Source organism: Tursiops truncatus, chromosome X, assembly GCF_011762595.2.
Source record: "Tursiops truncatus isolate mTurTru1 chromosome X, mTurTru1.mat.Y, whole genome shotgun sequence".
Taxonomy (NCBI): Eukaryota; Metazoa; Chordata; class Mammalia; order Artiodactyla; family Delphinidae; genus Tursiops; species Tursiops truncatus.
The window spans coordinates 87907431-87925078 of record NC_047055.1 but is presented as its reverse complement, the minus strand read 5'-3'; the positions used below and the strand labels follow the sequence as shown (position 1 = coordinate 87925078).

At 39.7% G+C, this 17648-nt stretch overlaps 1 protein-coding gene across 6 annotated transcripts in view; it reads left to right on the top strand.

The window, feature by feature from the left end:
• Positions 1–17648, top strand: part of CDK16 (cyclin dependent kinase 16) — a 96420-nt gene that overhangs the window by 63323 nt on the left and 15449 nt on the right. For 4 of the 6 annotated variants that reach the window (XR_012329184.1, XR_012329181.1, XR_012329182.1 and 1 more), the window contains one exon: positions 6204–17158. The exons of the other annotated variants lie outside the window; for them this stretch is intronic. The gene's annotated coding sequence lies outside the window, so the exon portion shown is untranslated. Of the gene's footprint in view, positions 1–6203; positions 17159–17648 lie in introns of those variants that run through there. 6 annotated transcript variants of the gene reach the window in all.

Below are 17648 nucleotides of genomic sequence, written 5' to 3'. Positions count from 1 at the left end.
GTCCTGATGATTGCTTCTTTAAGGTGTTTTTTATTGTGTTTTCCCCTCCCCATGTTTCCTGTTCACTGGCATTTAGAGCTAGAGGCTTGAGTAGATTCAGTTTAATTATTTTTTAAGGGAAAGAATCATTTCATGCAGTGTTATGCACTTTCTTTTGCATTTCATCATGTGTGATTTTATCTTTTTAACTGATGCTGGGATTGATTTGTGTTTGCAGGTGATCTCAGCCTGATCCCTCCATTGTGGCATTTCCTACTAGCCTTTCTCCTGTTGATTTTAGCAGCCACTGAAGATAATTGTCTAAATTCATTATTTCAGTAGTGGTTGGAAAGTAGTGGTCTAATTCTAGCAATCATTCTGCATTCGTTAGCTGGGATTATTTTATAAAGGAGACCTTTTCCTTACCAGCTACTATTTTCACCCTGAAATATGTTTCATGAAAAGAAAGTCAGGATTTACAAACAGAAATAGACTCACAGACATAGAAAACAAACTTATGGTTACCAAAGGGGATAGCAGGGTTGGGGGGAGGGAGAGATAAATTAGGAGTTTGGGATTAATGTATGCATACTACTATATATAAAATAGGTAAACAACAAGGACCTACTCTATAGCACAGGGAACCATACCCAATATCTTATAAAAACCTATAATGGAAAAGAATCTGAAAAATTATGTATATAATATATATATATACACTTTCACATATGTGTGTGTAAATGAATCGCTTTGCCATACACTTGAAACTAACACAATATTGTAAATTAACTATAATTCAGTTTAAAAAAGAGTTAATGTTAAAAAACAAAAGGATACTTTTTTATCATTTATTAATTTTCTGAGAATTGGTTTCCTAGAGACCTTCATTGTTTAATATCATTAGGAATTCATGGATTTTTATGTATTTAATGTGTATCCATTGTGATTAAAAAATGTTTTTTACTGTAGATGGTTTACAATATTGTGTTAGTTTCATGTACAGCAAAGTGACTCAGTTACAGTTTTTTCAGATTATTTTCCATTATAGGTTATTACAAGATATTGAATATAGTTCCCTGTGCTATACAGTAAATCCTTGTTACTTATCTATTTTATATATAGTAGTGTGTATCTATTAGTCCCATACTCCTAATTTATCCCTCTTCCCCCCCCTCTTTCCCCTCTGGTAATTATAAGTTTGTTTTCTATGTCTGTGAGTCTGTTTCTGTTTTTTTTTAATTTATTTATTTTTGGCTGCATTGGATCTTTGTTGCTGAGTGCGGGCTTTCTCTACTTGAGGCGAGCGGGGGCTACTCTTTGTTGCGATGTACGGGCTTCTCATTGCGGTGGCTTCTCTTGTTGTGGAGCACGGGCTCTAGGCGAGCAGGCTTCAGTAGTTGTGGTTCGCGGGCTCTAGAGCACAGGCTCAGTAGTCAGAAACAGGGAAGCCATGTTTCTGTTTTGTAAATAGATTCATTTGTATTATTTTTTAGATTCCACCTACAAGTGATATCATATGATATTTGTCTTTCTCTGTCTGACTTTCTTCACTTAGTATGATATTCTCTAGGTCCATCCATGTTGCTGTTGCAGTATTTCATTTTCTGAGCCTGAGTAGTATTCCATTGTATATAAATACCACATCTCTTAAGCCAATAGTCTGTTGATGGGCACTTGGGTTGCTTCCATGTCTTGGCTATTGTAAATAGTGCTGATGTAAGCATTGGGGTTCATAAGTTTTTTGAATTAGAATTTTCATCTTTTCCAGATATATACCCAGGAGTGGGATTGCTGGATCATAGGGTAGTTCTATTTTTAGTTTTTTAAGAAACCTCTGTACTGTTTTCCATAGTGGCACCAATTTACATTCCCACCAACTGTATAGGAGGGTTCCCTTTTATCCACACCCTCTCCAGTACTGATTATTTGTAGCATTGTGATTTTTTTGATGCTCAAATCGTGCCATTTTATTTATTTATTTAAAAAAAATTTTTTAATATAATTTTATTTATTTGGCTGTTTTGGGTCTTTGTTGCTGCACTCGGGCTTTCTCTAGTTGTGGCTAGTCGGGGGCTACTCTTTGTTGCGGTGCATGGGCTTCTTATTGCACTGGCTTCTCTTCTTGTGGAGCACAGGCATACGGGTATCAGTAGTTGTGGCATGTGGGCTCAGCAGTTGTGGCTCGCGGGCTCTAGAGAGCAGGCTCAGTAGTCATGGCGCATGGGCTCAGTTGCTCCGCGGCCTGTGGGATCTTCCCGGACCAGGGCTCGAACCCATGTTCCCTGCATCGGCAGGCGGATTCTTAACCACCATGCCACCAGGTAAGTCCTTTTTATTTTTTTTAATTACTTTTTTTTGGAGTATAGTTGCTTTACAATGTTGTGTTAGTTTCTACTGTACAGCAAAGTGAATCAGCTATATGTATACATATATCCCCTCTCTTTTGGATTTCCTTCCCATTTAGGTCACCACAGAGCATTGAGTAGGGTTCCCTGAGCTATACAGTAGGTTCTCATTAGTTACCTATTTTATACATAGTATCAGTAGTGTATATATTGTCAATCCCAATCTCTCAGTTCATCCTACCCTCTTGGTGTCCATACATTTGTTCTCTACATCTGTGTCTCTATTTCTGCTTTGCAAATAAGATCATCTATACCATTTTTCTCAATTCCACATATATGTGTTAATATAGGATATTTGTTTTTCTCCTTCAGTCTTACTTCACTCTGTATGACAATCTCTAGGTCCATCCACATCTCTACAGATGACCCAATTTGCTCCTTTTATGGCTGAGTAATAGTCCATTGTATATATGTACCACATCTTTATCCATTCCTCTGTTGATGGACATTTAGGTTGCTTCCATGTCCTGGCTATTGTAAATAGTGCTGCAATTAACATTGGGGTGCATGTATTTTTTAAATTATGGATTTTCTCTGGGTATATGCCCAGTAATGGGATTGCTGGGTCATATGTTAGTTCTATTTTTTAGTTTTTTAAGGAACCTCCAGACTGTTCTCTATAGTGTCCGTATCAATTTACATTCCCACCAACAGGGCAAGAGGGTTTCCTTTTCTCTACACCCTCTCCAGCATTATTGTTTGTAGATTTTTTTAATGATAGCCATTTTGACTTGTGTGAGATGATACTTCATTGTAGTTTTGATTTGCATATCTCTAATACTTAGTGATGTTGAGCACCTTTTCATGTGTTTTTTGACCATCTGTATGTCTTCTTCGGAGAAATGTGTGTTTAGGTCTTCTGCCCATTTTTTGATTGGGTTGTTTGTTGGTTTTTTTGGTATTTAGCTGCATGAGCTGTTTTGTATATTTTGGAGATTAATCCTTTGTACGTTGCTTTGTTTGCGAATATTTTCTCCCATTCTGAGGGCTGTCCTTTTGTCCTATTTATGGTTTCCTTTGCTGGGCAAAAGCTTTTAAGTTTGATTAGGTCCCATTTGTTTATTTTTGTTTTTATTTTCATTACTCTAGGCAGTGGGTCAAAAAAGACCTTGCTGCATTTTACATCAAGCTGTGTTCTGCCTATGTTTTCCTCTAAGAGTTTTACAGTGTCTGGCCTTACATTCAGGTCTTTAATCCATTTTGAGTTTATTTTTGTGTAAGGTGTTAGGGAGTTTTCTAATTTCATTGTTTTACATGTAGCTGTCCAGTTTTCCCAGCACCACTTATTGAAGAGGCTGTCTTTTCTTCATTGTGTATTCCTACCTCCTTTGTCATAGATTAGGTGACCATAGGTGTGTGGGTTTATCTCTGGGTTTTCTATCCTGTTCCATTCGTCTATATTTCTGTTTTTGTGCCAATACCATACTGTCTTGATTACTGTAGCTTTGTAGTATAGTCTGAAGTCAGCAAGCCTGACTCCTCCAGCTCTGTTTTTCTTTCTAAAAATTACTTTGGCTATTTAGGGTTTTTTTGTGTTTCCATACAAATTGTAAAATTTTCTGTTCTAGTTCTTTGAAAAATTCCATTTGTAGTTTGATAGAGATTGCATTGAATCTGTAGATTACTATGGGTATGATAGTCATTTTCTCAATATATATATTTTAACATCTTTATTGGAGTATAATTGCTTTACAATGGTCTGTTAGTTTCTGCTTTATAACAAAGTGAATCAGCTATACATATACCTATATCCCCATATCTCCTCCCTCTTGCCTCTCCCTCCCACCCTCCATATCCCACCCCTCTAGGTGGTCACAAAGCACTGAGCTGATCTCCCTGTGCTATGTGGCTGCTTCCCACTAGCTATCTATTTTACATTTGGTAGTGTATATATGTCCATGCCACTCTCTCACTTCGTCCCAGCTTACCCTTCCCCCTCCCCATGTCCTCAAGTCCATTCTCTACATCTGCATGTTTATTCCTGTCCTGCCCTTAGGTTCATCAGAACCATTTTCTCTTTTAGATTCCATGTATATGTGTTAGCATACAGTATTTGTTTCTCTCTTTCTGACTTCACTCTGTATGTATATGTACTGCATTTTCTTTATCCATTCCTTCGTCGATGGGCATTTAGCTTGCTTCCATGTCCTGGCTACTGTAAATACCACTTATCTTTTTTTTTTAAAACCCCACATTTGTTTATTTATTTATTTTTGGCTGTGTTGGGTCTTCGTTTCTGTGCAAGGGCTTTCTCTAGTTGTGGCAAGCGGGGGCCACTCTTCATCGCGGTGCGTGGGTTTCTCACTATCACAGCCTCTCTTATTGCAGAGCACAGGCTCCAGATGTGCAGGCTCAGTAGTTGTGGCTCACGGGCCTAGTTGCTCCATGGCATGTGGGATCTTCCCAGACCAGGGCTCGAACCCATGTCCCCTGCATTAGCAGGCAGATTTTCAACCACTGTGCCACCAGGGAAGCCCCTACCACTTATCTTTTATTTTTAGTTTTTTCTTTCATAAGTCCATTTTATTTTTTAATGGCATTCACCCCTGAAATGTTCAGTGTATGGCCCCCTACCCAGTGATGTTTGCTAAAAGGTGGCACCATTTGGTGGTGACCGGGTGTATTTGCGGAATCCAAAATGTAGCACCACCCATCTAGGAGTCCTTGGATAGCATGTCCCCTCCTGCTGTACAGACAGGGGTAGCAGTGCCATGCCCTAAAAACGTGCCTACTGCAGTTGGTGCCCAGCCAACCTCATGCGGCAGGAGGGAAGGGGCCTGGAGGGTCTATTGTCAAGATGGGCCAGGTCCAGTGCCCTGAAGCTCTCCTTGCCACCCAACTGTGTAACTGGCAGTCTCAGCACATTGGCCAGACTTCTTTGGCACTGTGTGCTGAAATCACCAGGTCTTGCTCTGGGGCCCAGTCCTGAACTATAGCAGAGTTACTGTACCCTGTGCAGCACTGTGTCCAGGCACCCATGGTCCTTACCTGGGCAGTGTGGGGCTAACCAGCTTGTTGATCCATTGCTGCAAATCCCGAAAGGGTCCCATTCCATAGGCATCCACCACATGGGTCACAAACAGAGCTGTGGGTCTTGTGTGATCTGCTGCCATAATGTTTGTTCCCATGGAGGCTGGTCATCCAGTGGCCTTGATGCCAGGCTACTGTCCATGAGTCCAGGGCAAGCTCCACAGCCTGCAACTCTGTCCATTGAGTACAGTTCCCCTCTCCACACACAGGTTTTCTTTTAACTTTTAATTCTGAAATAATAATGAATTCACATGACCTTGCACAAAAAGAAGTACAAAGGGGTTCCTGCACACAAAAAAAAGTACAAAGGGGTTGCATGTATCTTTTACCCAGCTTTCCCATAACTATAGTACAATATCAAAATGAGGAAATTGACATTGGTACAATCCACTGACATTCATATTTCATAAGCTTTACATGCCGTGTGTGTGTGTGTGTGTGTGTGTGTGTGTGTGTGTAGTGCTGTGCAGTTCTATCACATGTGTAGATTCATGTAACCACTACACAGACACAGAACAGTTCCATCAGCACAAAGAGCCCTGTGCTGTGCCTTTATAGTCCCCCACCCACCTCCCTGTCCCCTTGGCAACCACTAATCTTTTCTCCATTTCTATAATTGTGTTATTGCAAGAATGTTACATAAATAGAACCAAACAATATTAAACCTTTTGAGATTGGCTTTTTTCCCTCATTACAATTCCTTTGAGATCCAACTAAGTTGTTCCGTGTGTCAATAGTTTATTCCTTTTATTTATTTATTTTATAATATTTATTTATTTATTTATTTAGGTTGCACCAGGTCTTAGTTGCGGCATGCGGGATCTTTAGTTGTGGCATTTGGACTTCTTAGCTGTGGCATGCAGACTTCTCAGTTGTGGAATGAGGACTTCTCAGTTGCGGCATGAAGACTTCTCAGTTGCGGCATGTGAACACTTAGTTGCAGTATGCATGCGGGATCTATTTCCCAGACCAGGGATGGAACTGGGCCCCCAGCATTGGGAGCATGTAGTCTTACCCACTGGACCACCAAGGAAGTCCCAGTTTATTCCTTTTAATTGCTAAGTATATTCCATCATATGGATGTTACCACCGTTTGTTTAACCATTCATTCACTGAAGGATATCTTGGATAATTCCAGTTTTAGATATTATGAATAAAGCTGTTAAGACCATTTCATATACAGGTTTTGGAGTGAACATAAGTTTTCATTTCTCTGGGATAAATGCCCAGGAATGCAATCCTGGGTCATATAGTAGTTGCAGGTTTAGTTTTATTTCTTAAATTTTTTAAAATAAATTTATTTATTTATCTTTGGCTGCATTGGGTCCTTGCTGCTGTGCTCGGGCTTTCTCTAGTTGCAGCGAGCGGGGGCTACTCTTCATTGTGGTGCATGGGCTTCTCATTGTGGTGGCTTCTCTTGTTGTGGAGCATGGGTTTTAGGCGTGTGGGCTTCAGTAGTTGTGACACGCAGGCTCAGTAGTTGTGGCTCTCAGGCTCTAGAGCGCAGGCTCAGTAGTTGTGGCGCATGGGGTTAGTTGCTCCATGGCATTTGGGATCTTCCTGGCCCAGGGATCGAACCCATGTCCCCTGCATTGGCAGGTGGATTCTAAACCACTGCGCCACCAGGGAAGCCCACATGTTTAGTTTTATAAGAAACTGCCAAACTCAAATTATTTTCCAAAGTAGCTGTACCATTTGAAATTCTCTCCAGCAATGTGTAGGTGATCTCTGCATCCTCTCCAGTGTTTAGTTTTGTAACTATTTTTTATTTTAGCCATTTTGATAGTTGCCTAGGTATATGTCACTGTGGTTTTCATTTTCATTTCCCTGATGGTTAATGATGTCCAACAACATTATTTGCCATCTGTATATCCTCTTTGGTAAAATGTCTCTTCATGCCTTCTGCCCATTTTCTAATTGGATTTTTTTGGTTTTCACTGTTGAGTTTTGAGTGTTCTTTACATATTTTAGATACAAGTCCTTTGTCAGATATACATCTTGCAATTATTTTCTCCCAGTATGTAGCTTGTGTTTTCATTCTCTTAACAGAGTCCCTCCCAAGGTGAAAATTTTTAATTTTAATGAAACCCAGTTAGTTACATTTCCCTTTTATGGATTGTTTTTGTGTCATGTATAAGAACTCTTTGTCTAGGCTGATGTCCTGAAGATTTTCTCCTATGTTTTCTTTTAAAAGTTTTAAAGTTTTATGTTTTACATTTAAGTCCGTGATCCATTTCGAGTTAATTTTGTGTAAGGTGCGAGGTTCCAGGTTTTTTCCCATTGATATCCACTTGCTCCAGCGCCATTTGTTGACCAGGCTGTCCTTCTCCTGTTGAATTGCTTTCACTTCCTTGACAAAAGTCAATTGGGCGTATTTGTGTGGGTCTATGTCTGGACTCTCCATTCTGTTCCATTGATCTATTTGCCTCTGCCAGTACCACACTCTTGATCCCTGTAGCTCTATAGTAAGCCTTAATATCAGGTGGAGTGGTTCCTCCTGCTTTTTTTTCTTTTTCCAAAATTGTTTTAGCTATTTTAGCCTTTGCTTTTCCATATAAATTTTAGAAAAAGCTTGTCTATATCGATGACATTTTCATAGTAATTGCATTAACCTATAGATCCGTTTGGGGGGAATTGACATTTCTTACCACGTTGAGTCTTCCAATCCATAACACGATGTATCTTTCCAGTTATTTAGAGCTCCTCTGATTTCCGTCATCAGTATTTTGTAACTTTTAGCATACAGACCCTGTACATGTTTTGTTAACTATGTACCTAAGTATTTAATTTTTTTGGAGCAATTGTATATGGTATTGTGTTTTTACCTTTGATTACAATTAGTATATAGAAATGCCATTTGTGTGTTTTCCAATAAAACTTTATTTACAAAAAGATGGGACTTCCCTGGCAGTCCAGTGGTTAAGACTCTGTGCTTCCATTGCAGGGGGCATGGGTTCGATCCCTGGATGGGGAACTAAGATCCCATATGCCATGCAGCATGGCAAAAAAACCAAACAATTTTATTTACAAAAAGAGACAGTGGCCCGTATTTGGTCACAGGCCACAGTTTGCCAGCCCCTACTCTAAGATATATTCAGAGTTTCTTCTCAAAGGCAGATTTCCATTATTAGTAAATTAACAAAAAAAGACAATTGTCTTTTACATTTAAAAAACTTTCTAATGTATAAATATTATTAGTAATATTACTATGTGTCTGTGGCCTACAGGCACATAGGCTAATGCATATCTCCATGGTTAAGCCATATAAATTTTGAATCCCTTTTATACTGAAAATAATCTCTTTGATTTATTTTTCCCTGGATGAAATATTTAGACAGATCACGCATGGCCAGAAATGTAAGTAGCTTCTCTGTCTTTGTTACTGTGATATTGTGATTTATAATAAGAAATATACATTTGGTCTTTACCCCCAGTTTCTGGCACAGAGCTCCCAAAACCCTTGTAATTTCTTTTTTTGTTTTTGAAGTTTTTTTAAAAAATTAATTGATTCATTTTTGGCTGCGTTGGGTCTTTGTTGCTGTGTGCGGGCTTTTGTCTAGTTGAGGTGAGCGGGGGCTACTGTTCATTGCAGTGTACGGGCTTCTCATTGCGGTGGCTTCTCTTGTTGCGGAGCACGGGCTGTAGGCACATGGGCTTCAGTAGTTGTGGCACGCGGGCTCAGTAGTTGTGGCTCGCGGGCTCTAGAGTGCAGGCTCAGTAGTTGTGGTGCACGGGCTTAGTTGCTCCGCGGCATGTGGGATCTTCCTGGACCAGGGCTTGAACCCATGTCCCCTGCATTGGCAGGTGGATTCTTAACCACTGCGCCACCAGGGAAGTCCCCTTGTAATTTCTTAAGTGATAAGAGCACAGGAGAATCTTTTCTTCTAATATTTGGTCTTTCACCCTGGTTCCTGACACGGAGCTCCTAAATCCTTTGGAATTTCTAATGAGGTGGCTCTGGGTGGGCTCCTGGATGGTCACCAGAAAGACCAAACCATGATTAGGAGCTTGGCATTTTCAGCCCCAACCTCCATCCTCCAGAGAGGGGAGAGGGCTGGAAATGGACTTAATGATCAATCATGCCTACGTGAGGAAGCCTTCATAAAATCCCAATAGCATGGAGTTCTGGGAGCTTTCAGGTGGGTGAACCATCCACACACCAGGAGGGTGATGCACCCCAACTCCATGGGGATGAAACTTCTGTGCTCAGGACCCTCCCAGACCTCTCCCTGTGTGTCTCTTCATCTGGCTGTTCCTCTGTATCCTTTACCATATCGTTTAATAAACTGATAAACGTGAGTGTTTCCCTGAGTTCTGTGAGCCTCTTTAGTGAATCCAAGGGGGAAGAGGTCATGGAAATCTCCCATGTGTAGCTGAGTCAGACAGAAGTGGTGGGTAACCTGGGGACCTACTACTTTCGATTGGCATCTGAAGTTGTGGGGGCAGTCTCATGGGACTCAGCCCTTAACCCGTGGGATCTGATGTGATCTCCAGGTAGATGTGTGTGTCAGAATTAAGTCGTAAGACACCCAGCTGGTGTCACAGAGAATTGCTTGGTGGGGGAAAAACCTCCACACATTTGGTGACCAGAATTATCAGAAGTGGGAATTCCCTGGCGGTCCAGTGGTTAGGACTCTGCGCTTTCACTGCCAAGGGCCCGGGTTCAATCTCTGGTCGGGGAGCTACGATCCTGCAAGCCACACAGACCAAAAAAAAAGTTATCAGAAGTGGTGTTCTGTATGAAAGTAAAGGAGAAAGGTAGGAGGATTTTAGATTTTCCTTAACACAGGTACACATAGCAAGTTTATCAGTCCCGACATTCACCTTCTTGCTCTCTTATTAGGCCGCCTCTCGCCTGACCCTTTGGGAGAAAATGGTTTCCTGGGTCTTTTCTTGTCTGCACTACTTAGTGTTTTGGGGTTGCTGGTTTCTCCATCACCTTTGTCTTGGATCTATTACGCAAAAGAAAAGCCAGGGAACTCACCACTATGTCATTCTTTGAGTCTCGAGACACTAGCCAGTCTGCTGTCTTTTCTCCACCTTTCAGAGTCTTCTAGAGTCTCGTTTATATACAATATCCAGGTTTTTAGCTGTACTTGGTGGTAGAAATAGGGAGAAGCATGTCCACTCCAACATCTCCAGGAACCAGAAATCTGGCTGTTAGAGTTTGTCAAATCCTGTTTTGGGTTTTTTTTGTTTTTCCCCATCAATTGATATGATTATATAATTTTTCTTGATATGGTTGGTGGCTGACATTGGTTGATTTTTGAACATTGAACCAGCCTTTCTTTCATACCTGGAATAAATCTCACTTGGTTGTGGTGTATAATTCTTTAAAAAAAAATTTTTTGTTTTTAGTTAATTTTTGGCTGCGTTGGGTCTTCGTTGCTGTGCGCGGGCTTTTCTCTAGTTGAGGTGAGTGGGGGCTACTGTTCATTGCGATGTGCAGGCTTCTCATTGCGGTGGCTTCTCTTGTTGCAGAGCACGGGCTTAGTTGCTCTGCAGCATGTGAGATCTTCCTGGACCAGGGCTTGAACCCGTGTCCCCTGCATTGGCAGGCGGATTCTTAACCACTGTGCCACCAGGGAAGCCCCAACTGTGGTGTATAATTCTTTATAAACATTGCAATATTTGATTTGCTAATGTTTTGTTGAATTTCTGTGGATAAGTTCAAGAGAGGTAGCAATCTGTATTTTTCTTTTCCTTTTTGTCCTTTTTTTCTGGTTTTGATAGCAAGGTAAAACTGGCCTCATAAAATGAGTTAGGAAGTGTTCTCTTATCTGGAAGAGATTTTATAAAATTGGTGCTAATTTCTCTTTAAAACATTTGGTAGAATTCTTCAGGGAAAACATCTGGGCCTGGAGATTTCCGTTTTGAGGGCTAAAAATAACAAATCCAATCTCTTTGATGGTTATAGGACTGTTTAGATGAGTTGGGTAGTTTGTGGTTTTGGAGTATTCAGTGCATTTCTTCTAAGTTGTTGAGTTTATGAGCCTACAGTTGTTCATAGTATTGATATTATCTTATAATCCTTTTAATAGTTACAGGATCTGTAGAGATAATCCCATTTTATTCCCGATATTGGTGATTTGTATCGTCTCTCTTTTTATCTTTCTCAGTCTTTCTAGAGGTTTTTCAATTTTATCGATCTTTTCAAAAATCTATCTTTTTATTTCATTGATTTTATCATTTTTGTTCTCAACTTTATTGAGTTTTGCTCTTATTTTTATTATTTCCTTCCTTCTGCTTGCTTTGGATTTATTTTTGCTCTTCTTTTTCTAGTTTCTTGGGGTAGGAACTTTGATTATTGATTTGAGAACTTTCCTCTTTTCTAATGTAAGCATCTAGTGCTGTGACTATCCCTCTCAGCACTGCTTTAGTGCACTGCACATATTTTGATGTTGTATTTTCTCTTTTATTTCAGTTCTATGTATTTGTAAAAATTTCCTTTTGACTTCCATTTTGACCCATAGATGACTGAGAAGCATGTTTTTAAATAAGTGTTCTAGAGGTTTTCCTGTTGTCTCTTTTTATTGATTTCTAGTTTGATTCCATATGGTCAAGACCATATGATATATGTACATGCTATATGCAACAAATTCTTCTAAATTTGTTGAGATTTGTTTTATGACTCAGGTAATGGTCCATCTTGGTAAATATGTTCCATGGGCACTTGAAAAGAATGTATATTCTGTTATTGTTGGGTTGAATGTTTTATAAGTATCAATTAGATTCTGTTGATCAGTGGTGGTGTTCAATTCTTCTTTATCATTGCTGAATTTCTCTCCACTAGTTCTATTAATTGCTGAAGTCCTCAATTATAATTGTGGATTTATCTATTTCTCCTTTCAGCCCCATCAGTTTTTGCTTCATGTATCCTGAAGCTATTTTCTTTAGTGCATACACATTTAGGATTGCTATGTCTTCTTGGTGGACTGATTCTTTTATCATTATGCAAAGTTTCTCTTTGTCTCTAAGTTTATTTGCGCTCAAGTCTACTTTTTTTTTAAGTCTACTTTTTAAAAAATGTATGTTTGCATTGCTTATCTTTTTTCTTTCTTTCTTTCTTTCTTTCTTTTTTTGGCTATGCTGCATGGCAGGCAGATCTTAGTTCCCTGACCAGGGATCAAACCTGTGCCCCCTGCTGTGGAAGCACAGAGTCTTAACCACTGGACCACCAGGGAAGTCCCTGAAGTGAATTTCTTGTAGACAGCATATAGTTGGGCTGTGTTTTCTATTCACTCTGCCAATCTCTGGTATATTTGGACCATTTAAACTTAAAGTTTGGGTTTATGTCTCCCATTTTATTATTTGTTTTCTATTTGTTCCCTCTGATTCTTACTCTTCTGTTTCTTTCTTCTTGCCTTCCTTTGGGTACATAAGCATTTTTTAGAATTCCATTTTTTTTTATTTACATTATTTTTGAGTATGTCTCTTGTGTGGTTTTCTTAGTGGTTGCTCTAGGTATTACAATGTGCAGGTGTAACGTCACAGTCTACTGATAGCAATGTTTTACCACTTTGATTGAAGTGGAGAAAACTTATTTCACTTTAGGTCCCTTTATCCTTCTGACTTTTTTTTTTTTTGTGGTACGCGGGCCTCTCACTGTTGTGGCCCCTCCCGTTGCAGAGCACAGGCTCCGGACGCGCAGGCTCAGCGGCCATGGCTCACCGGCCTAGCCGATCCGCGGCATGTGGGATCTTTCCGGACCGGGGCATGAACCCACGTCCCCTGCATCGGCAGGTGGACTCTCAACTACTGCGCCACCAGGGAAGCCCATATCCTTCTGACTTTTAAAACATAATTGTCCTAAGTGTTTCCTCTATATACACTGAACATATCAGATGTTGTTATTATTTTTGCTTAAATCATCAAATATGGTTTAAAAAGCTCATGAGGAGAAAGACATTCACTCCATGTTAACCCATTCTGTGGTTCTTTTTTTTGCTTCCTGAAGCCTTTGTCTGTTATTATTTTATTTTTGTTTGGAGAACTTCCTTTAGCCCTTCTTGAAGGGGGTAGATCTACTAGCAACAAATTGTTTTACTTTTCTTTCATCTGAGAATGTCTTTATTTCCTTTTCATTCCTGAAGGATAATTTTGCCCAATATACAATTCTCAATTGACAGCTTTTTCTTTTCAGTACTTGAAAAATGTGCCATGTCCTTTAGTCTCTGATTTCAGATGAGAAATTCACTGTTATTCTAATCAGTGTTCTCCTATACATAATGTGTCATTTTCCTCTAGTTGATTTCAAGTTTTTTTCTTTGTTTTCAGTTTTCAAAAGCTTAATTATGATCTATTGGCATGGCTTTCTTTTGGTTTCTCCTACTGTGGTTTTCTCAGCTTCTTAAATCTGTAGGTTTGCGTCTCTTGCCAAATTTGGGAAGGTTTCAACCATTATTTCTTCAAATACTTTTTCATCACTACTCTCTTTCTCCTCTACTTCTGGCAGTCTAATGATATGAATCTTAAATCTTTGTTATTGCCATATAGGCCCCTGAGACTCTATTCACCTTTTTTTCTTCAGTGTATTTCCTCTCTGTTGTTCAGATTGGGTAATTTCTATTGTTTATCTTCAAGGTCACTTCTCCTCTGTCAAATTCATCCTGCCATTGATCTTTTCTGCCTGAGTTTTAAATTTTGCTTATATTTTTCAGTTCTATCTTTCCATTTGGTTCTTATTTTATATCTTATATTTGGTGAGAATTTCTATTTCTTCATTTGTTTCAAGTTTATTTGTAATTCCTTGTTAAATCATTTTTATAAAAACTACTTTAAAATCCTTGTCAGATAGTTCCAATATCTGATTAATCTTGGTATTGGCTTCTATTGATTGTCTTTTCATTCACATTGTGATTTTTCTGGCTTTTGGTATGGCCCCTGATTTTTTATTGTATCCTGCACATTTTGTCTATCATGTCAGGAGACCCAGGATCCTATTTAAATCTTCTGTTTTAGCAGTCATTCTGTTTAGGTTTATCATATAGGTCCTGACCTTTTGGGGCTGTGGTTCCAATGATAATTTAGTTTTCAGAGACCTTGCAATGTCATTCTGGTCTGCTTTGTTTGCCTGGTGCCACTGGAGCACCACATCAGTCTTTGTTGGTGCCAGGGGTGGATGTTGATTTCCTGGTTCTGTATGGTGCCCATGGGTGTGGGATGGAAAGTGTGAGACTGGGAGGTGGGAGCACGTTTTTTGGTTTCCTAGTGCCTCCTGCCACATCTGTGCTGGTGCTACCCTCAGGGATTCAGGGCCCTCTCCTTGGTCTGCATGCTCCATGCAAAGTTTCAAATGGTTGTTTTGTTTTGTTTTGTTTTGGTGGTTGCACTGCTGCAAGTGTCCCAGCATGCCCTGTCAGACTCTAATTTAGCTAATCTGTCCATGAATCAGGTCCAGTTATCAGGAGTCTTGATGTGTCAAGGGAAGTGACATGTGCAAAGCCACGGGAGGGGGGGGGGTGGTGGTGGTGGTGGGGACTGTGACCTAGTGGCAACTTCTTTTTCCTACAGGCTCCAGTCTGCATAATTGTCAGTCACTGATACTTGTAGTTCAAAAGCCTCATTAGGTCTGACTGGCCTAAGTGGGATGGCAGTCTGTTGAATTTTTTTAAAAGCACTTCCATCTCTATTAGGTTTTTGTTTAATACAATGATCAGCCACCCCTCCCCCATCTGTGTTATTTTAGTGACACCATATGGCTGTGGAAGCCAGGTGGGCTCCTGGTTGTGTCTTATTCTACTGCTACTGCTTTAGTTGTGGCCATTTTTCCACTGGGAACATTCCCTAAAATCAAGAGAAGTATTATGCCTACTTAAAGCACCTGTTATTCCAGTACTTTTAGCAGCATCCATTAGAACCATTTGGGTGTATGTCCATCAAGTAAAACATAACACAGTTTGAACAAATATCAACTGTGATGAGGCACCACTGATAACCAGAAAGTGTGTCACAGATCTGATGTTAATCTATTAGGAGAGGGTGGGGCCAATGCCCAGTATAATGGGGGCTCTTTAATCACAAGACTTTGCCAGAAGTTACAAGTTTGGCAAGCAGTCCCCTATTTTGTAAGACACTTCTAAACTTGGTTTCCAGAGGGATTGTGTATTGTAAATCCACCCACGTAAGTCCAAGAAACTTTACTTGGCAAGCAGGACTCTGGATGTTGTTGGAGTTGATCAGCTACCCCTGCTGGTAAAGATGAAATTACACCATAGTCAGGGCTGCTGACACTAAGGCTTTTGACTTGCTAACCAACAGGACATCATCTATATAGTGAAAGCTTTGGACCTCATAAGGTCGAGGTAGTTGCACTAAATCATGACTCATCCACTAGTGACAAATTGTAGGGGGAGGGCAGAGTTTGTCCCATGAGTGCTTTTTACATGTGGCAGTGCCCTGAAAAGAGAAAAAGCATGAACTGCCAGATCCCAGGGGGTTTCCTCATAACCCCTAACTTGGCCTACACTGCCTTTATATCTTTTCTCCAAAGAGGCATCATGACTTTACCTGCCCCACGTTGGGTGTCAATTTGTCAAGTGGTCAAGCAGTCCCTAAGCGGCAGTGCAGTTAAGTTGGTTTGTCATATTTCCATAGACTCAGCTGCTAAGGAGACAATGAACCACAAGGATTTATTATTTACATAGACAGTAAAAGCAAGGTCAGTACTGTGCGACACTGAACCAGAGGGGCCAGGTGACAGAAAACATGCATGGTGGGTCACTCTGTCATTGAGAACCCTTCTCTAAACTACACACAAGCAGTTGTATGACTTACACAGAAGCCTGCAGCTGTACCCTAAGGGGAGGCAGCAAAGCTGAAAGTCCCGTGCCTTACCCAATCCAGGGGGGACAGATGAGAAATGACTTTGTGGGAACCTTTGGCAAGATAGCAAGACTTCTGGAAGATAGGGAGGCAGATGAGGAATGTCCTGTAACAGCTCCTCACAAGACTGCCCTGTTCCAGGGGAACATCACAGGGCATTCTGCCAGAACTCGGGTGACTGCAATCAGACCTTGACTATGTGACCTATGTGGAGAAAAGCAAGGTGGCCAGGACACCATGTTCGAGCCATTTGCCTGCAATTTATACATGAACATTCAGGCCTTGTAGCTTAGAAACTTACTAGCATTTTATAGGAAATGACTAGTGAATAGAGAATTTTAAGCAGTACCCTTAGCTATAAGGTTGTCTCATTCAATCTTGGTTAATATGGTTCAAATAGAAAATATTTTGTTGAAAATATCAGAACAGGGAATTCCCTGGTGGTCCAGTGGTTAGGACTCCATGCCTCCAGTGCAGGGGGCCTGGGTTCGATTCCTGGTCAGAGAACTAAGATCCCACATGCCACCAAATATACCAAAACAAAACAAAATGTGACCAGAACCAAAACACACACACACACACACACACAAAGCAAAACAAACAAACAGATTTTAAAAATTAGAACATGAAAATGAATGTTTTCTTATTATTCAAGTGCCATTGTTACAACTTTGGAATTCCCCTAATAAAAATGTAGAAGCAAATAGGTAAAATCAGATAAAAGCTAAATAAGGATTTTAGTGTTATGATAAGAGGATAAATGTAAGGCAAAGTCTTTATGCTTTTGGATAGAATAATCTCATTTAAATTTAAAGGTCCTTTGTATTCTGACATTTATCTTTTGTACAGTTTCTGTGTATTCATAGTCACTTTTTGTAAACCCTTGAGTGGTGTAAATAAAACAGCTTTCTGTTGCCAGAGACTTATGTTTAAATCAATATTACTATCCAAACATCTAAATTTATTTTAACACATGGTTACCTGTTTATTTCTTCTATATTCTTCTATGTAGGGTAAATTCAGCTCATCTCCTCAGGTTTTAAATTAAACTGAATTAAAAAAAAACCTTTGTGTTGCTGGTAATATTTTCATAAAGTGAAATTTTCTTATAAGGATACATTAAAAAGTAGAGGGAAGGTAAAAGTTAAGGGAATGACTGGGAGGTATAAAAGAAGAAAAGAAGGTAAAAGAAAAATAAGGAAAGAAGAAAGATGTTTCATTTCTTTATATTATAGGGAAGAATATGCCAATTTTTTAGGCTTTACTATTTCTGAAAAGTGTTAAATAACTAATCTCTAAGAATCTTAACCTTTGTAATTGCCAATAATTGAAATCACCTTGAAAAAACTACAAGATTCAGGAAGGAAAATTATACTTCTTTATTGAAATTTTCATTCCCAGCTAATAGAG